Raw genomic sequence first — 22,308 nt, forward strand, 5'->3', positions numbered from 1 at the left:
CAAGATGTCTATACTTTGTTGCATCCTCAAATTCCTTTCCTTCAATAGATGTGAGCTTCAAGTTTTGTTCCATTGGAGTAGAAAGGGGATTGCACTCTGTCATGCCAAATCTGTTTAACAAATCTCCAATGTATTTCTTTTGAGAAAGAAATATGGACTTTGGATGTTGGGTTACTTCAATGCCAAGATAGTAATGAACATAGCCCAAATCAGTCATTTCAAAAAAATTTCCTAATTCTTTCTTTATGGATGCAATATAGCTTTCATTGTTCCCTGTCATTAAAATATCATCTACATATACCACAAGATATACAACTGTTTTGCCAACTTTCTTAACAAATAAAGTTGCATCGTCAAGATCAAAATGATTGAAGTTGAGTTTCAGAAGATGCTCAGTTAGTTTTTCATACCAGGCTCGTGGTGCTTGTTTGAGGCCATACAAGGACTTCACAAGTTTGCATACTTTGTGTTCATGTCCTTTCACAGCAAATCCTTCAGGCTGGGACATAAAAACATTCTCTTTTAGATCTCCATTCAAGAATGCAGTTTTTACATCCATTTGATGGACTTTCTAACCGTTCTGAGCAGCTAGTGCAAAGAGTGTCCGGATGGTTGCCCATTTTGCTGTGGGGGAAAAAGTTTCCTCATAATCGACCCCTTCCTTCTGTGCAAAGCCTTTTGCCACAAGCCTAGCTTTGTGCTTGTCAAGTGAGCCATCAGCTTTATACTTGTTCTTGTAGACCCACTTGCAGCCAATTGGTTTGGTTCCAAATGGAGGATCAACCAGCTTCCAAGTGCCATTCTTTATGAGGGCATCATACTCCTTCTGCATGGCTTCTTTCCATTCATCATGAGAAGCAGCTTCTTTGAAGGAAGTTGGTTCAAAATCTGTAGACAAGTTCAATTCACAATCATAAGTAACATCCATATCAACAGGTGAATTAGAGTTATCTACATCACCTCCATCTTGTCGGTTTGTATTTCTGGTTCCTGTTTTTCCAATTTCATCAGGATGAACACTTTCAAGTGTCTTTGTCAGCCACTTTGGGGGACCTTTCTGAGATGGTCCAGGGTGCTCTGTTGATTGAGTTGGGTCTGAATCAAGATTGAGTCTCCCAATTCTATCAATTACATCACTTAAAGCATCATCCGTTGTTGGAGTGTCATGCAGGGGAGATTGTTATTCAGAAGAAGATTCCACATGTTGATCTAATATAGGAATCCCCCCTTCAAGATGTGGAATCTGATTATCAAACTCTTGAAATGATTTCGGTTTTGTGAATCTATCCAAGCGATCAAGTTGCCGCTCAACAACATTGTTAGATTTGGATGATTCAAGAAAAATGACATCTCTAGATAAAACAAACTTTTTATTTACTTCATCATAGAGGCAGTATGCTTTAGATGTGTTTGAATACCCCAGGAAGATACACTTACGACTTCTAGCACCAAGTTTGTTTCTATGTACCTTTGGTATTAAAGCATAACAGGTGGAACCAAATATCCTAAGATGTTTTACCGAAGGAACATGTCCATACCACAATTCATAACGAGTCTTGTTTCTTATAGCACTAGATGGACATCTATTCTTTATATATGCAGCACATAGAACAGCATCAACCCAAAACATTGTCTTTACATTTTTGAAGAAAAGCATGGATCGTACCATATTCAAGATTGTTCTATTCATTCTTTCTGCTACACCATTCTGTTGGGGATTATAAGGTACAGTTGTTTGATGTTTAATCCCATGTTGGCGTAGATAAGGTTCAAATTCATTTGATGTATATTCTTTTCCATTATCAGTGCGAATAGACCCAATATGAGATTGTGCATCATTTTCAATCCACTTATGAAAATTCTTGAATGTTTGAAAAGCATCAGATTTGTTCTTCAATAAATAAACCCAACACATTCTGGTGTAATCATCAATAAATGTCATGATATATTTATTTCCATTTGTAGAAGAAACAGGCATTGGACCACATAAATATGAATGAATGAGTTCAAGCTTCCTATGTGCTCTTGAATGTGAATCATGAAAAGACTGTTTGCTATGCTTTCCTAGAATGCAAGCATCACATTGCTTATGTTTTCTAGGAATTGTAGGCAAACCAGCAACACCTTTTTTCTTCAACAAGCGGAGACTATCATAGTTTAAATGTCCAAATCTAGCATGCCATAATAAACTTGATGGAAGTGTACCTTCTTCATGATGAGAAATATATGAAAAATGTTGTGCATGAGCAGAGTTTCCTTGCAGTTTAAGAAGTCTTTCTTCTTCTATACCCCTCATGACAAGTGAATGGTCAGATGCCTTTCTTACCTCAAGCTTTCCATCAAACATATGAATGGAGTGACCTTGCTGGCGGATGTGGACCAGGGACAACAAGTTTCTCTTGAGCTGTGGGAGATATAGAACATGGTCCAGAAGAAAGTCTAGAAGACCAGGCAGTTTAAGCCTGACTGTGCCAAGCCCTGATGGCTTGATTTTTGACTGATCTGCAAAGTATACTGCTCCATCAACATTGTCAGTGAAATCTTCAAAAAACTCTTTCCTATGAGTCATATGACAGTTTGCTCCTGAATCAAGCAACCAGTCATTTTTCGAAGAAGCAAGTGAAGCATTAAACAAGTCTTCATTTACTCCAACGTTACATTGTGCCTCAATATAGTGAGCAGATTCAGGTGCTTTACCTTTGTCTGTGTCATCAGTTTTACCTTTCTGCTGGTTTCTTCTCTGCTCAACCTTGTCCCATGGTAGCTTGCATGTAGAAGCATCATGTGATCCATTTCGTTTGCAGCGAATGCAATGCAGATCTTCCTTTTTTGCTTGAGGATGTCTGCCCCCCCTACCTCTGAAGTATCTTCCTCTTCCTCTTCGTCCACCTCTTCCTCTTGTAGAATCTTGAGCAGGATGCTTTTCTTTATGAGCAAGGCAAACAGTCTCTTCAGAAGATTCAGGGACTGTTTTCTTTCCAAAGGCTTTCTCTCTTTCAGCAAACTTTTTCACAAGAGAGTCAAAGGTTATATCTTTAAGATTTCCATTTGCTTGTAAAGACTCAAGATAATTAGAGTAGGTAGGATAGAGTGCTTTGAGAAAGGCAATAAGAGAGATATCCAGCTCAACCTTAGTGGATTTAATATCATGCATTATAGACTTTATTTCAGATGCAAGAGCAAGAGGATCATTATTTTTCAGTTCAAGAGTGAAGAGTTTAATCATGAGCTGAACAACTTCAAGTGCAAAATGTGTATCATAGAGTTCTTTCAGCTTTTGTAAAGCTTCAAAGGCAGTGGAATAGGATGAAATATGACGACTTACTTCCTCATTTACAGATGCTGCGATCAATGCATAGGCTTTGCTGTTCTTGTTTTCCCAAATGACAAGTTCTTTATCTGATGTAGGCTGCACAGGGTCTTTGTCTTCTTCTCCGACACACACTCCTTTCCACAGCTCATTGTAGATGAGGGTGTGTTTTACCATCCGAGACCATTCAGAATAGTTCTCCTTGCCAGTGAGAACTATTCCGACCATAGAGATGATTGAATGCATTCTATAAAAAATTACTTCTGCTAAAAAAAAAATCCTTACGTTACAGCCTTCAAATCCCTCTAATATTTGCTAAAAACATCAGCATTTCATTGTACACGTCACTGCAATACTACTATGTTTTGAAAAAAGCGCAATGGAATATATCACTTCATCCTATTAATATATCACTTCAATATATCAATATATAATGAAATTGAAAAGATGCGCAAGGATCACTTCACTATATCACTTCACTTCACTGTATTAATATTCCAATTCCCGCAATCTCAAAGGCCACGCACAGATCACAAAATAAAGCACAAAATATTTGAAAAAAATATCTATCACTATAATTCGAAGCCAACAATCCCCGCAACTTTGTGTCCAAATGAATGCATGGTAAAAAAAACGTTTTGATTATTTCCGCTTCAATTACCGAGCCACATACAATCTTATGCGGATCTCCCCATAGCGTACATAGGTCACTGCAAAACTTCAGAAATTTTATGCGGCAGCAGAATCTATTACTGTAAACGCACTTGTTTTTCTACAAGTCCGAAAGGACTTCTCCACAGAACCGAATCACCATTCAATTGAATACCAAAAAAACGTTATGCATTCACCATATATGCTATTCACCATCAAAGTTCTTCAATATATGAGTTTGTTAATGGATCTCGGTCTTTAAAAGGACTTACAAAATGCCATCGGTATTTGAACACAGTCGACACAGAATGCACACTGCAGTCTTACCATTCGAGGAGGCACATAATCCATTGGGACATCAAACTAAATTTGATTCGCTATAAAAACCCTTTCAGAGCATTTCTCCAGGACAGGACGTAGCTCCACGAATTATATTACCACAGGACCAAAATCGGGGTTCAATTCCCACATTTCTTCAAGGGTCTTGCATTCCTCCGGAGGCAGCCGCGGCGACAACGACGAAAGAAATATTATCCATATTGGAATCGCACCAGAATCTCTTATAGGAAGCCGTGACAGAGCTTCAAGAGATTGTGTCCAAGGATTCTGCAATGCGCGTTTTTGCTAGGAAATTGCATGATGCACAGCAGGTGTTGGAGCAAACCCTAGAGGATTACGAGGGTTACAGGATAGGTAAACGCTCAAAGTCTTTGAATTCAAGTCCAGGTGAAACGCATCAACGCTTATGTGTATTCATTATCAATGACTCATGATCTGAGAGGGCGCGGTCTCTGGCAGTCAGAGAGCGCAGGGCATTCAATATCAATTCAAAATCAGAAACACATCAATGCTTATAGTGCAGTCAGGGAATCGCTCAGGATGTCAGAGCAGAGCAGCGCTCAGGAGAGAGCAGCGCTCAGGAGAGAGCAGCGCTCAGGTATGAGCAGCTCTCAGAACAAGAGGAGTTACAACTATTTCTGGGACCTGTGCTCTGATACCATGTCAGGCCAGGGTAACTCCAGAATGAGCGGGAGAGAAAACTGATGTTTTATTCATTAGCTAACTCATATTTATATACATAAATACAACGGATCAGTTCATCTTCTAGATGACTGTCCAGTTCACCCATCCGTTTCGGATTAGGTGTCAACAAGATGAAATTCTAAAGGTACTAAAAACTTTTGTGAAGGATAAGAGTTCAGGTTCAGATGGGTGGACAATCGAATTCTTCCTTCATTTCATTGATTTGGTCAGGGAGTACTTGTTAAACATGGTAGAAGAATCATGGTCTCTCGGGTGTGTATTGGACCTATAAACTCCACTTTCCTTGCACCGATTCCTAAAGCATCCACCACTTCTACATTTCTTGGCTACAAGCCCATGCAACATTACTTATGAACTCATCTCCAAAATAATTGTGGAATGCATCAAAGGAACCCTCTCAATCCACATTTCAAGGGAACAATTGGGTTTCCTCCATAACAGATTGATACATGATGTTTCCACCACTCACAGGAGGTAATCCATTTGATTCATACCAGAAAGATGAAGCCAATTTTGATATAAGTGGATCTTTGGAAAGTGTATGATTGTGTTGACTGGGCCTTCCTTCGCCTTATTCTTACTAAGATTGGCATATCTTCTGCTATAGTAGAATGGATCATGGCTTGTATCTCATCGACACATTTCACGGTACTGATCCATGGCTACCCCTCTAATTTATTCACGAATGGCAAGGGACTTTGGCAGGGTTGTTCGCTTTCAACTTTATTATTCATATTGATGATGGACCGCCTTAGCCTTAAGATAAAGATGGTGATTTCGGGGGTTCTTTTTAATGGCATAAGACGGGCGATAGTGTTGGCATTATGATTCAAGTGTTGTCCTTGATGGCAACTCACTCAGAGGTTGGTACAGGTGCTCAGAGGTTGGTACAAGTGATGGCATCTTAATCAGAGGACAGATCTTAGTACAACATACACGCAGGTTTGTTAAGCCCAAGTCGCGTGTCCACGCAGGTTTGCTTCAGTAAAAGAGCGTGTATGTGAAAAAGTACCTTTGGTCCATGGCGGTTAGTCCTTGGAAGTTGTGCCTATGGTTTCGGACCATGGTGTCTCGACGGGCGTGTCGATCCCTAGATTTGAGGTTGATGGTATTGTGTTACTATGGTTTTGGCTCTTGGTATTAAACAAGGCCTAAGGCTATATAAGGAGAAGATCATTAGGCAAAGAGACATGTATTGTGTGTCTGACGCAGTGAGAGGAGCTGGTATTGTTGTTTATCTGTTCGGGACGCTTGGCAAGGGTCGGATCTGACAGCGAAGGCAGAAGTAATCATTTCTAGATCTGCACGCGGGTTGCCTTTGGTGAAAGCGCGTATACACGCGGTTTTGGTACAGTGAAGTAGCGTATGCATGATAAGGTTTGAATTTTCAGGTTGCTGCTGATTCTGGTGGTTGTTGCAGAGTTCTGGACTCTGGTTTGGGTTCTGCGTTCTTGATGACAGGGTTTCAGTGATTCGGTATTGGGTTGTTTAATGAATTATGATGCAAGTATAAGTTGATGATTGTATTGCAGTAATGTTTGTTTTGTACTCTTGGATCCAGTCTGAAAATTGATGAAACGTGGTCCCTGAAGGTTGTAGGATCAGCACCTACGTACTAGTAAATGGATCAGCTAGTACAAGAGCTGAGGGGGTTGTAGCTCCCTTCTAGAAGTAGTTGGAAAACGAGAGAGGGTTGTAGCCCTCTGCAGGTTGTAGCCTGCGTACTGGTAAAGGACTGCACCAGTACATTGTAAAAGAAGTTTCTCATTAAAGAAGAAAGAGATGAATTGCAGCAGGTGGTTTTCACCCACATTGGGTTTCCACCTTATATCATGGTGTTCATGTGTGTGGCTCTTGTGTGATGTTCTGTTCTGTTATACTGCACCTGTTTACTGTTAATATGCTTAATAATGTTCTGAAGCATTTACTGAAGATTAACCTAACTGAATTATAAGATTTCTGGATATACGCGAGTTTCATTAGACATAGTAGCGTGTACACGCGAGTTCACTTAACTGAAGTAGCGTATATGTTTCTGAGCATTGAAAAAGTTTTATTGATCTAATAATACTGATTCACCCCCCCCCCCCTCTCAGTATTATTTCCAACAATTGGTATCAGAGTAGGTCCTTCAGAGGAAGCTTGATCGCTTGAAGTAAAAGATCCATCAGTATGGCTAATCAAGAAAGAGAGGCACACATCAGGCCACCAGTCTTTGACGGGAACAATTTTACTCACTGGAAGATAAGAACCACTGCATATCTACAATCACTTGGAACAGAAGTTTGGGGAATCGTAGAAGGAGGATACAAATTCCCATCAGCAACTCCTACAGATCCAGTAGAGAAAAAGCAATATGAGCTCAATGCCAAAGCAGTTACTGTCCTATTGAGTACTTTGACTCAATCAAAATTTATGAAGATCATGCATTTCAAATCAGCTGAGGAAATATGGGACAAAATCGTTACAAGCTACGAAGGAGATGATCAGGTAAAAAGAGCAAAGCTTCAAACTCTCAGAATCCGGTATGAAACTCTTAAGATGCGTAGTAATGAAAGCGTAGCTAATTATTTCCTGCGAATGGATGAGATTGTGAATTGTATGAGGGATCTGGGTGAAGAATTTGAGGAAGTTGTCTTAGTTGAAAAGGTTTTGAGATCTTTGTCTACTAAATTTGATTCTAAAGTATCTGCCATAGAAGAAAAGGAGAATGTGCAGAAAATCACCATGTCACAGCTTCACGGGATCTTAACTGCTTTTGAAATGCGACAAGAGGTACCACCAGAGGCCGCATTCGAAGTGTCAGAGGAAGAAGATGAGGTAAATTTTGTCAAGAATCTTGAACGGGGAACTGGACGGTTCAAAGGTAAGCTACCTTTCAAATGTTTTCTATGTGTTAGAGTTGGTCACTATGCTGCTAGATGTCCTCATAACAAAGGAAAGATATCTGAAGAAGATGGTAGAAGCTATTATACCCATATTAAAAGTTCATTCAATGATAGTGAAGATATTAGAAGTCTCATGGCACATAAGAAGAAGAATGCTCCATCCAATAATAGCGAAGATATTAAAAGTCTATGGCACATGAAGAGAAGAATGCAGAAACTGAAGAAGTTGCCAAATTAAAAGAACAATTGGAGACAGAAACCAGGGTAAGAGAGAAATTGCAGGATGTAGTAAAAGATCAAAGCATAACTATTCAAAGGCTTGAATCAAAGATCCTCTCTCTAAAGGAAGATCTTGAAGATCAAGAACATGAAGTGATCAAACTAAAGCGACAAGTGGAAGAAGGGAGAAAAGTTGAAGAAGACCTAAGGAAGCAGTATCTCAAAAAGGAAGAACAACATCAAGTTGAGGTAAATATCTTGAAAGGTAAACTAGAAGAAAAGGATAAGCTTTTACGATTTCAAGATAGTTCTAAAGTCTTGGATGATATTCTTAATAGTCAAAGATCTCCTGCTATCAAGACTGGTCTTGGTTTTCACGAATATGTTGAAGGTGAATCTAGTTCACAAGGTGAGGCAAGAAACTCTAATAAGAAATCTGAAATGCTCAAGGAACTACCAAGGAAAGAAATTCCTCAAAGAAGATCATTTACTCCTAACTATGGACGTGATAGATGATTATTTCCTCCACTGAATAATGTTGAATGTTATGTATGTCATAATCTTGGACATGTTGCAGCCAGATGTAGAAGTAGAATGGTTCAAGAAAGATCATCGCATCCCAGGTATTTCAGAGGGTATTTTTTGCATGCAATGCATATGGACACAAAGCAATTGATTGTGATAGAAGGAACATGAAAAATGTAAGATGTTATACATGCAACAACTATGGGCACAAAGCAAGGGAATGCAGGAGCAGATCTCAAAATTCAAGACAAGAGGACCATACATCATCACAGTTGCAGGAATTGAAGAAGACAGAGACAGAAAGGTGTGGCATAACTCAGTCAACTGACATGACAGATACAGGGGAATCTAAAAGTGATGAAATTCAGTATTCCATCCTGCATACGCTGATATAATGAAGACAAGTCGCGTATATACGCGAGTTACAGGCTGAAAAGTCGCGTATATGGAGAAAGGGCAGCAGAACAGACCCAGGTTCAGTCATGGTTGGCTCAGGCTCAGGGGGCAGCAGAACAGACTTAGGAAGTGGTTCAGTCATGGTTGGCTCACACTCAGGGGGAGCATATACTTCAAATAATTCATTGTTGGCATTATGGATTGCTGATGAAACTAAATGATACATCTTGTTGTTTGATCAAAGGAATAGTATTGCAGGTTGATGCCTATGGTACAGATCTGAATGGTTGGTCTTAGAACCTGCATCTGCTCAGAGGGAGCATGGATAGATTGGTACACTTTGGCATAAACAAAGGGGGAGCCAAATCAGAAACTTCAGCATGTACTCAGGGGGAGTATGGACAGCAGCATGGACAGTAGGAGGTATACCAAAGAAGAGAACATCTTGGTCCACCCTTTGCCCTTGATGTCAAAGGGGGAGAGTGACTTGGTGTGGTGGTTGCCATCAAGTCCAAAGGGGGAGATTGTTGGCATTATGATTCAAGTGTTGTCCTTGAAGGCAACTCACTCAGAGGTTGGTACAGGTGCTCAGAGGTTGGTACAAGTGATGACATCTTAATCAGAGGACAGATCTTAGTACAGCATACACGCAGGTTTGTTAAGCCCAAGTCGCGTGTCCACGCAGGTTTGCTTCAGTAAAAGAGCGTGTATGTGAAAAAGTACCTTTGGTCCATGGCGGTTAGTCCTTGGAAGTTGTGCCTATGGTTTCGGACCATGGTGTCTCGACGGGCGTGTCGATCCCTAGATTTGAGGTTGATGGTATTGTGTTACTATGGTTTTGGCTCTTGGTATTAAACAAGGCCTAAGGCTATATAAGGAGAAGATCATTAGGCAAAGAGACATGTATTGTGTGTCTGACGCAGTGAGAGGAGCTGGTATTGCTGTTTATCTGTTCGGGACGCTTGGCAAGGGTCGGATCTGACAGCGAAGGCAGAAGTAATCATTTCTAGATCTGCACGCGGGTTGCCTTTGGTGAAAGCGTGTATACACGCGGTTTTGGTACAGTGAAGTAGCGTATGCATGATAAGGTTTGAATTTTCAGGTTGCTGCTGATTCTGGTGGTTGTTGCAGAGTTCTGGACTCTGGTTTGGGTTCTGTGTTCTTGATGACAGGGTTTCAGTGATTCGGTATTGGGTTGTTTAATGAATTATGATGCAAGTATAAGTTGATGATTGTATTGCAGTAATGTTTGTTTTGTACTCTTGGATCCAGTCTGAAAATTGATGAAACGTGGTCCCTGAAGGTTGTAGGATCAGCACCTACGTACTAGTAAATGGATCAGCTAGTACAAGAGCTGAGGGGGTTGTAGCTCCCTTCCAGAAGTAGTTGGAAAACGAGAGAGGGTTGTAGCCCTCTGCAGGTTGTAGCCTGCGTACTGGTAAAGGACTACACCAGTACATTGTAAAAGAAGTTTCTCATTAAAAAAGAAAGAGACGAATTGCAGTAGGTGGTTTTCACCCACATTGGGTTTCCACCTTATATCATGGTGTTCATGTGTGTGGCTCTTGTGTGATGTTCTGTTCTGTTATACTGCACCTGTTTACTGTTAATATGCTTAATAATGTTCTGAAGCATTTACTGAAGATTAACCTAACTGAATTATAAGATTTCTGGATATACGCGAGTTTCATTAGACACAGTAGCGTGTACACGCGAGTTCACTTAACTGAAGTAGCGTATATGTTTCTGAGCATTGAAAAAGTTTTATTGATCTGATAATACTGATTCACCCCCCCCTCTCAGTATTATTTCCAACAATTGGTATCAGAGCAGGTCCTTCAGAGGAAGCTTGATCGCTTGAAGGAAAAGATCCATCAGTATGGCTAATCAAGAAAGAGAGGCACACATCAGGCCACCAGTCTTTGACGGGAACAATTTTACTCACTGGAAGATAAGAACCACTGCATATCTACAATCACTTGGAACAGAAGTTTGGGGAATCGTAGAAGGAGGATACAAATTCCCATCAGCAACTCCTATAGATCCAGCAGAGAAAAAGCAATATGAGCTCAATGCCAAAGCAGTTACTGTCCTATTGAGTACTTTGACTCAATCAGAATTTATGAAGATCATGCATTTCAAATCAGCTAAGGAAATATGGGACAAAATCGTTACAAGCTACGAAGGAGATGATTAGGTAAAAAGAGCAAAGCTTCAAACTCTCAGAATCCGGTATGAAACTCTTAAGATGCGTAGTAATGAAAGAGTAGCTAATTATTTCCTGCGTATGGATGAGATTGTGAATTGTATGAGGGATCTGGGTGAAGAATTTGAGGAAGTTGTCTTAGTTGAAAAGGTTTTGAGATCTCTGTCTACTAAATTTGATTCTAAAGTATCTGCCATAGAAGAAAAGGAGAATGTGCAGAAAATCACCATGTCACAGCTTCACGGGATCTTAACTGCTTTTGAAATGCGACAAGAGGTACCACCAGAGGCCGCATTCGAAGTGTCAGAGGAAGAAGATGAGGTAAATTTTGTCAAGAATCTTGAACGGGGAACTGGACGGTTCAAAGGTAAGCTACCTTTCAAATGTTTTCTATGTGGTAGAGTTGGTCACTATGCTGCTAGATGTCCTCATAACAAAGGAAAGATATCTGAAGAAGATGGTAGAAGCTATTATACCCATATTAAAAGTTCATTCAATGATAGTGAAGATATTAGAAGTCTCATGGCACATAAGAAGAAGAATGCTCCATCCAATAATAACGAAGATATTAAAAGTCTCATGGCACATGAAGAGAAGAATGCAGAAACTGAAGAAGTTGCCAAATTAAAAGAACAATTGGAGACAGAAACCAGGGTAAGAGAGAAATTGCAGGATGTAGTAAAGGATCAAAGCATAACTATTCAAAGGCTTGAATCAAAGATCCTCTCTCTAAAGGAAGATCTTGAAGATCAAGAACATGAAGTGATCAAACTAAAGCGACAAGTGGAAGAAGGGAGAAAAGTTGAAGAAGACCTAAGGAAGCAGTATCTGAAAAAGGAAGAACAACATCAAGTTGAGGTAAATATCTTGAAAGGTAAACTAGAAGAAAAGGATAAGCTTTTACGATTTCAAGATAGTTCTAAAGTCTTGGATAATATTCTTAATAGTCAAAGATCTCCTGCTATCAAGGCTGGTCTTGGTTTTCATGAATATGTTGAAGGTGAATCTAGTTCACAAGGTGAGGCAAGAAACTCTAATAAGAAATCTGAAATGCTCAAGGAACTACCAAGGAAAGAAATTCCTCAAAGAAGATCATTTACTCCTAACTATGGACGTGATAGACGATTATTTCCTCCACTGAATAATGTTGAATGTTATGTATGTCATAATCTTGGACATGTTGCAGCCAGATGTAGAAGTAGAATGGTTCAAGAAAGATCGTCGCATCCCAGGTATTTCAGAGGGTATTGTTTTGCATGCAATGCATATGGACACAAAGCAATTGATTGTGATAGAAGGAACATGAAAAATGTAAGATGTTATACATGCAACAACTATGGGCACAAAGCAAGGGAATGCAGGAGCATATCTCAAAATTCAAGGCAAGAGGACCATACATCATCACAGTTGCAGGAATTGAAGAAGACAGAGATAGAAAGGTGTGGCATAACTCAGTCAACTGACATGACAGATACAGGGGAATCTAAAAGTGATGAAATTCAGTATTCCATCCTGCATACGCTGATATAATGAAGACAAGTCGCGTATATACGCGAGTTACAGGCTGAAAAGTCGCGTATATGGAGAAAGGGCAGCAGAACAGACCCAGGTTCAGTCATGGTTGGCTCAGGCTCAGGGGGCAGCAGAACAGACTTAGGAAATGGTTCAGTCATGGTTGGCTCACACTCAGGGGGAGCATATACTTCAAATAATTCATTGTTGGCATTATGGATTGCTGATGAAACTAAATGATACATCTTGTTGTTTGATCAAAGGAATAGTATTGCAGGTTTATGCTTATGGTACAGATCTGAATGGCTGGTCTTAGAACCTGCATCTGCTCAGAGGGAGCATGGATAGATTGGTACACTTTGGCATAAACAAAGGGGGAGCCAAATCAGAAACTTCAGCATGTACTCAGGGGGAGTATGGACAGCAGTATGGACAGTAGGAGGTATACCAAAGAAGAGAACATCTTGGTCCACCCTTTGCCCTTGATGTCAAAGGGGGAGAGTGACTTGGTGTGGTGGTTGCCATCAAGTCCAAAGGGGGAGATTGTTGGCATTATGATTCAAGTGTTGGCCTTGATGGCAACTCACTCAGAGGTTGGTACAGGTGCTCAGAGGTTGGTACAAGTGATGGCATCTTAATCAGAGGACAGATCTTAGTACAACATACACGCAGGTTTGTTAAGCCCAAGTCGCGTGTCCACGCAGGTTTGCTTCAGTAAAAGAGCGTGTATGTGAAAAAGTACCTTTGGTCCATGGTGGTTAGTCCTTGGAAGTTGTGCCTATGGTTTCGGACCATGGTGTCTCGACGGGCGTGTCGATCCCTAGATTTGAGGTTGATGGTATTGTGTTACTATGGTTTTGGCTCTTGGTATTGAACAAGGCCTAAGGCTATATAAGGAGAAGATCATTAGGCAAAGAGACATGTATTGTGTGTCTGACGCAGTGAGAGGAGCTGGTATTGCTGTTTATCTGTTCGGGACGCTTGGCAAGGGTCGGATCTGACAGCGAAGGCAGAAGTAATCATTTCTAGATCTGCACGCGGGTTGCCTTTGGTGAAAGCGCGTATACACGCGGTTTTGGTACAGTGAAGTAGCGTATGCATGATAAGGTTTGATATTTCAGGTTGCTGTTGATTCTGGTGGTTGTTGCAGAGTTCTGGACTCTGGTTTGGGTTCTGTGTTCTTGATGACAGGGTTTCAGTGATTCGGTATTGGGTTGTTTAATGAATTATGATGCAAGTATAAGTTGATGATTGTATTGCAGTAATGTTTGTTTTGTACTCTTGGATCCAGTCTGAAAATTGATGAAACGTGGTCCCTGAAGGTTGTAGGATCAACACCTACGTACTAGTAAATGGATCAGCTAGTACAAGAGCTGAGGGGGTTGTAGCTCCCTTCCAGAAGTAGTTGGAAAACGAGAGAGGGTTGTAGCCCTCTGCAGGTTGTAGCCTGCGTACTGGTAAAGGACTGCACCAGTACATTGTAAAAGAAGTTTCTCATTAAAGAAGAAAGAGACGAATTGCAGCAGGTGGTTTTCACCCACATTGGGTTTCCACCTTATATCATGGTGTTCATGTGTGTGGCTCTTGTGTGATGTTCTGTTCTGTTATACTGCACCTGTTTACTGTTAATATGCTTAATAATGTTCTGATGCATTTACTGAAGATTAACCTAACTGAATTATAAGATTTCTGGATATACGCGAGTTTCATTAGACACAGTAGCGTGTACACGCGAGTTCACTTAACTGAAGTAGCGTATATGTTTCTGAGCATTGAAAAAGTTTTATTGATCTGATAATACTGATTCACCCCCCCCCCCCCCCCCCCCCTCTCAGTATTATTTCCAACAGATAGGTATTAAGGTCTCCCATAATTTCTTTGTGGACGACATACTAGATTTTGGAATGATTTCATGCCCACAATGGAGGTATTTTTGTAACATTCTGTAGTGATTTAGGGATGCCTCTAGTATAAAGGAAAATGAAGGAAAATTGTTTATATTATATTCAATAGGAAACCCCAGGGAGATTAATGAGATTGGGAGAATGTTCAACTTCCAAACACAACCATTATGTATCAAGAAAAACAAGTATAAAGTATCATATTGGTTGTGGATAATAGACAAATACAAGAGGTAGATTAGTGGTTGGGTGCATACGAGTTTGTCTCTAGGGGGCAGATACATCTTGGTTCAAGTTGTACTATAACAACTCGATGTACATTGGGCACACTTGTATATTCTTCCCGCAACTGTCATCAACAAGATCAAACAAATTATGGCACAATTTCTTTGGTATGGAAGGGAGGACATCGACAAATACCACCTAACCAAATGGGATAATATAACTATTCCTAAGGATCTTGGTGGTTGGAGCATCTTAGACATCAAGTTATTCGGGTGGGCTCTCATCATTAAATCAACGTGGTGTTGGTTCTTCAAGGAACGTATATGGAGAGAAATTGTTGCAAAAAAGTACTTACAGAACATGAGGATAGAAGATTGGGACTAATTGGAAGCAACATGGGTCCCTATATATGGAGATGTTTCCAAAAGGTGAGAGATATGTTTTTGCAGAGAGTTTGTTGGATTTTCGGAATAGGGAACCGTATTCTGATCGAGATGGATAGCATCAAGGAAGTGGAGGCTACTCAGAATATGGCAGGCGATTTCATTCAACGCCTTCACCTAAGAGGCATCTTCATGTTGGAACGGGTCATAGCTGAATGGAACAGATCCAATCTGGAAACGTGTGGATATGTTGGGACTAAATGGCATTTATATTGCTGAGTGGGAGGAATATATCCTAAATCTAAGGCTCGCAGGACTTTGCAGATCTGATGTTAGGGACTCTCTCACCTGGGCGAGAAAGCTATGCTCAAATTTGGTCGAGGTGGCAGAAATATACACGTACCTGATTCACTCTCACAATAATCTACACCAACCTTGCTAGTTTTCTCTAGTCTATAAAATCGACATCCATATTAAAATCATACTTTTTAACTGGATGACATGGATAAATAAGAACCTTACATGGGAGAATTTATGTAAGCGGGGATTGATGGGACCGGGGAGATTCCCCCTGCATTTTCCCATGTAAGCAGAGATTGATGGGACTGGGGAGATGCCCCTTGTGTAGGACATCTTTTGAAAATAACTTTCATTTTTTCTTAGAATGTTTGATTGCATCCTGTGTCTGCAATGGCATATGTACTTCTCTAAACCTTCCTTATAGGAACTTTGGAAACATTGTCGATTGTTATTTATGGTGGTTGCAGCGCGGCACAAAGGTAAAGGTTGTTCCTTTTCTCACCACCTGGGAAATATGGTGTGCTAGAAATCGACTTATTTTTTAAGGGATTCCAGCTAACACACGTTTCATTATCCACAAAGTCCTTCTTAGTTTGCTTGATGTCAGAGTTCCCATTCGCATAATAAAGGATCAATCTCACATATTTGCTCCAAATGCAATACATTTTCCGGTGGGTTTCTTTGATGGTGTCGCCTAGAATTCCAAATGTGGCTGCGGTGTTTGGCTTCGGGTGGATCAAGTATGCCATTACAGGTTTCATTGGAATGGTGGACCGGGTACCAACATGAGGGTGGAAACATTGGCTCTCTGGGGCCTCTTGTGGATCTCCAGGCAATTGTGTATCGATACTTTATTTGTATATGGGGACTCACAAGTCCTCATCAATGGTCTATTGTCAAACCTGGATTTCTCCCCCATACATCTTTCTACTTGTATTGCCCAGATCAAATTTCTCCGAGATACCTTCACAACGATCACTTTCCGGCACATATTCCAGGAGAAGAATCAAATTGCAAACTCACTGTCAAAGCTTGGGATTGTTGATTATTATGGTATCATACATTATACATCTTTGGAGGGAGAGACAATATGGGCGGAGGGCTCTTTTCTCCTCCCATAGTTTGTGGTTATTGACTTTTCATATTTGATCCATGCTAGTATATATGGTTATGTTTTCTTTCATTTTGTCACATACTATTTAGATAGAATGCCACTATTTCAATTGTGACAATTTGACAACGTAGATAGTACTCCTTTTGAATATGGAAGGATATGTATAGATCATTTTTCTCGATCGACCCGTAAAATATATGAAATATGAAAACTAGATGTACTTATGACTCATTGAATATATACATTGGTACATAATATAAATAAACATCCTTTAACCAGTATAAATAATAAAATTTCAATTATTGTTAATAAATGTGGTTTATTTCAAAATAGGTTTCTAGAAATTCTGTTTTATATAAAAAACAGTGAAATGATAGCTCTCCTAGTTAAATGATTGTTTAATTTGTTCAAATAATGTCACTGAGTTACATGAATGAATGCAGAGTGCTTCGACAACATACGGTTAGGAATCTAGGATACATACGCCGGGTTATTTATTTTTAAAAGAGTTTTTGTACATAATTTTCTGGATGTTTGAACAGTCTTCTCCATGTAATTTTTTCACGTGAATTAGATAACCCAACAAACTCGGACGAACCATCTAGAGCAATGCTAAAGCATTAAAAGCCATTAGGCAACTTGTACACAACTCAATAAGTTGCAAGGTACCCAATTTACTTCATCGAAATACAAGTTGCAATGTACCCAATTTACTTCACCGAAATACAAGGACACTCCTGCACGAGGCACCCACCTCATTTTATTCACGTAAGAGCAACTTAATACTAGATTTTATTCAATTAACAACAACTTAATATAATTAAGCTTAGAGATTTCTATTTTATATTGGATCGTAGATATGGGGCTGCATTCGCGATAGCTTCATTGATTTCTGCTTGAAATATTTGCATGGCAGCGGGCGACAAACATACGGGAACCATTATACCTTCCACCCCACTTTTGTTATGATAAGGGAGAAGGAAGCTTGTTAAGCCCACCACTGATGCTGGTCCCACTCAACCTTGTGCTAGCCCGCTGTAGGTTGCTCTTCCCCACCCAAATTCACATCTCCAAACCCGATCTTAGTACAGTTCGAGACCGCATAGGTGCCCACCACTGTGAAGAGAGGGTGCCCTCTCAACTCCATCAAATCTATCACCGATCGCATGTACTTGCCATTCACACTCATTTTCGCTTGGCAGATCAACTTCACAACGAAGGACAACGGTTTGGTTGCCAACTCTCATGCGGGTCGTCTTTGCGCATGACAAAATGATGGCATTGTGGTAGAAGTTTTCGAGAATCGGCAGGTCGAATCTCGCTCGGCCATCCAGGGTGAATATCAACCGAACTTCCTGCTCAGCGGGCAGTTGGAGAGCCCTCGTTCTCGAATGTCATAAACACGCCGATATAACTTCACAGGTCAGGCACTTGCCTTGCCCTACTGCTTGTATCTTTAGCGACTCGATATCCTTCGGCCCGAAAAAGAATGAACTCTGCCTCATCTCCTTCATGTTCGCCATCCGCCCGTCTTTGTCTTCGATTTGATCATATTTGTAGTGGGGGAATTTAATTGTGGGATTCGTCCGGGGTCAGAGGATTTCTCTTTCCCAGACTGGATGAACCGAAAGCCTCGCAGCTTCCCTCGCCATTTCGCCGAGAGATTTCAAGAACTGAACGAGGCCAAGCGCGTCGCTCATGGTGTGATTCAAACGAAGGGCCAATATGAACCCTCCGCATCTCAACCGCGTTACATAATTTCGACTGGAATATGAATTGAGTTCATGAAAGCATGAGTGAATTAGCCTGAATGAGAAGGAGGGGAGAATTGGTAATAGTTTTTGAGCCCGGCACATCATGCAGCAGATCAGCCAAGTAGGGGAGGGCGGGTGCAGGTCTCTGAATTCCTCCATGGAAACATCGGCATCAGCTTCTACAAACAACACGCCTTCGCTGGTGCAGTTCACGAGAAGCTTATCGAAGGGCGCTTCTCTCAATCTTCCGGCAAAAGGATAGTAAAATACCAAAACCTTCACCAACGCTTCTCTGATAACTTTGGCAGTATCCTCACTTTTTTTCGACGGATTGAAGCGATAGAATTGGATGACGGGAATATGAAATCTGAAAGACAGTTGATCATCTAGATTGGAAAGGTATAGCAACCCTTTCGGAGTAGGCAGGGAGTAGGCAGGGAAGGAGCGACGACGACAGTCGGCTTTCTGGTGACCTTCATATTCAGAGCAGCCATGAAAACAAAGGTATCGAGAATCAATGAGAAACTATGACGCAAGCACGCAATCGAAGATCAGCAGAGCAGGATGCAGTGCGGTGCAGACTTGTTTCGAGATGGGGAAGACGACGAAGCGAGCGTTTGGTGAGATATGTATAAATTGAAGCCTTTTATCAGGTGATGTGACCAGTACAACGTGGTCTCGTATCTTTATTATTTTGGAAAGGGGTTTTTAAAGTTGTAATTTAATTAATAATAATTTTATTGAGAGGATTGTGTTTTATTTTATGATAGAGATTTTAAAATTTCAATTTAAATATTAATATTTATTAAGTAGGGATATAATTTTTATTAAAGGTTCTAGAATATTTGTAATAATATATAAGTTAAATTTTTTAGAATATTTAAAGTGATATAAGTCAAAAATTGAGATTTATGTCTAAGGTAATTATTTTATTTGTCATTTTAATTAAATTGATAAATTAAAAAAAAATTATATATATAAGTGTTATAGTTTTTTTGGCATGTGGTATTGATAACTCATGGTATTAGGTCATGGTATTGTAACAAGTTTATTGAGAAATTAGGAATTTCTATGGTAAAGTGAGATAAGTATTTTGATGCTTACTATGGATTGATTCTTATCATATTTACCAACCATTTAATTTATATAGTTGTGCAAGTGATTAAGTGGGTGATAGAAATTTAGTTTACAAAATATTTTTTTTAATAGTGTTAATGTTAGTTATAAAATCTAATGACATAAATAACCACTCTCTCCCCGACCACTATCAAAGCTAAGCTTGAAATTCCCCCAAAACAAAATTATTTTACCTGCCTCCCTCTCTCATGAGTTGATAAATAAACCATGCTTAATATCAATATGTTTTAATTTATTATCTATAATGGCTAGGTTCTACTGTTACATGCTTTGATGGTAGATAGCGATGTGGTGTGTATGGTGTTGTACCATCTTTGTAGAGACTTATTAGGGTTCATGTTATTAGATAGTATACACTTGATTAATTCAAACCAGAGGCTTGTTATAGAAGAAGGTGTATGGGACTTTACTCATCCCTGTGGGTGGATTAGACAATATCTTAGTCTCGGTTTTAAAAGAAAATTTCAGAAAAATAAGTTGGTATGGGTGTAATGCACAAATAATTCAAAAATTGATCATTCTAAGCCAATAAGGGTAGTAGTCTAAAGGTACATTGAAGGTATCAGGATTGTATCTTTGTTCAAGATGGATTGTCAAAGACTGCATTCATATAAAATTGTACTAGTTGTTGCCTATATTTCGATTCTTTTGATTTCAACAGGTAATAAATCGATCTAAGAACTTCATTATCCATTGATTATATATACAGACTCTGTGTTTTGAAGCATCAGTGGCTGCATGTTGTCTTAATGTGGGTTTTTGAAATTTGAAGGGTTCCTGCATCCATTAAGGCCAAAAATTGGGTTAATGTGGGTTATGGTTGTATGTTTTTTGGTATTTCACATTGCAGGGGAAAATGAGTCGGAGGAATCATCACAACCAAACCCTGGAATTGGTGTAAACTATAGAACAAAAAGGAATAAATTTCCATCACCGAAGCAAGTAGCTAAGATGATTGGAAACATCATTGTCAATAGAGTCAAGATATACAAGTCATATTCCTCTATACTGTAAGCATTTTCCAACACAGGCATTGCGGTCGTTATGGGTCTTGAGAATGAGAAAGTCCATAGGATAAGTGAAAGTCCAACTACAAGCCAAGCTTGGGTGGCTTAGAGGATTTCTCCTTACTACCCTTCAACCTTAATATTTATGATAATCGTAGGGAATGAGGTCCTTACAAATAATTATGGGTCATTAGACTCTGAACTAGTGCTTGCAATACAGAACATTCATTCTAGTTTGGTTTCTTTAGGCTTGGATGACAATATTAAGGCATCTACTCCACACCATATGGCTATCCTTTAAAGTTCCTTTCCCCCTTCGGCCTCCACATTTTCTACTAGTTTGCTACCAATTTTGAATCCTCCCCTCCAATTCTTGGATGATACAGGTGTTCTATTCATGTTGAATTCATATCCTTATTTTGCAAACAAAGACAAGCCCAAAGAAGTTTCAATGGACTATGTGATGTTTGGGTAGTCTCTAGGGGTTTCAAATCCAAAAGGGTTTACATATAACAATATGCTAGATGCTCAAATTCATTCCATTTACTCTGTTATGGTTGCTTTGGTTCAAAATGACACTATCCCTATAACTGTCTCTGAGACTGGTTGGCCTTCCAAAGGAGAGCCAGATGATATAGGATTGAATCTTAAGAATGCTAGAAATTACAACACTAGAGTCGTCAAACATGTTACTTCCAATGAAGGAACTCCAGTGAGCCCTATAGAATCGTAGATAACTTTATTTTTGCACTTTTTAATGAGAACCATAAACTAGGGCCAACCACTAAGAGGAACTTTGGGCTGCTAAACCCGGATGGTTCAAAATTATATGATGTAGATTTGTGTTGTGGTTGGTGTGCATCTCCTCCTCCACCATATTTTCCTCCTGCAAACCCACCACCTAACATGATTTATTTATTCTCAAGAGCACCAAAAGGTTTAAGGGGAGGCCTTGGCAGTGTTTTTTATTGCGTTGCCAAACCAAGTTCTGATTCGTCTATTCTTCAAGAGTCTTTTGATTTTTCTTGTGGGATGGGTAGTGAAAATCGTGCTTCAATTCGTCAAGGTGGACCTTACTATAATCCAAATATTGTTCATGCCCGTGCTTCATATACAATGAATAGTTACTATTAGATTCACAGTAGAAACTACTAGAATTGTGATTTCAAAGGCACTAGTATGGTCACATTTACTTATCCAAGTAAGGATTATTCCACTCATTTTATCTTCTAGGGAATGTATTCCTTTAATTTTTCCTTTTTTTTGGCTACTTGAAAAGTATGATGCATTATTTGTTTTTGTGCCTCATATTTAATATGATTCCATACATTAAATTTCCATATATTGGGAATTGGACATGGAAGTATTCTTCTATATTCCAATTTATGCACTATAATCACTCTCATAATGTATAGTTCAAATTTTTAAACCAAAATTGCCATGAAGATACCAGCGTGCAGGTCACTAAAATTTTCAATATAAACTATTAAAATGAGGGTCTAACTGGTTAGATCATGGCTTGTTTTGGTTCAGGCTATGGATCTTGTCACTATCCTCAAGAATGAGCATCCAATAAAATTGGCAACGTGCTTTTAGTAACTCAATCTCATCCCTTCCTCTTGGATATCAAAGATTGTAAAAGCCAATCCTTTTTCCAGAACATTGGACCGATTGTAATACTCATTATCTGAATCAGTTGCTTGTTGTGATGGTGTACTTACAAATGATTTTGGCAG

At 39.6% G+C, this 22,308-nt stretch overlaps 3 pseudogenes; 1 reads left to right on the top strand and 2 right to left on the bottom strand.

Annotated features, from left to right (window-relative positions):
* Positions 1-18,197, bottom strand: part of LOC149253894 (13-hydroxylupanine O-tigloyltransferase pseudogene) — a 28,224-nt pseudogene extending 10,027 nt beyond the window's left edge.
* A 69-nt stretch (positions 18,198-18,266) lies between these two features.
* Positions 18,267-19,774, bottom strand: LOC149253895 (benzyl alcohol O-benzoyltransferase pseudogene; annotated as a pseudogene).
* A 376-nt stretch (positions 19,775-20,150) lies between these two features.
* On the top strand, positions 20,151-22,137 carry LOC149253896 (glucan endo-1,3-beta-glucosidase 14 pseudogene; annotated as a pseudogene).
* Positions 22,138-22,308: the final 171 nt, after the last annotated feature.

The sequence above is a fragment of the Pinus tabuliformis genome, chromosome 7 (assembly GCF_031772625.1).
Source record: "Pinus tabuliformis cultivar Carrire ecotype Pingquan chromosome 7, CPIR1, whole genome shotgun sequence".
NCBI lineage: Eukaryota > Viridiplantae > Streptophyta > Pinopsida > Pinales > Pinaceae > Pinus > Pinus tabuliformis.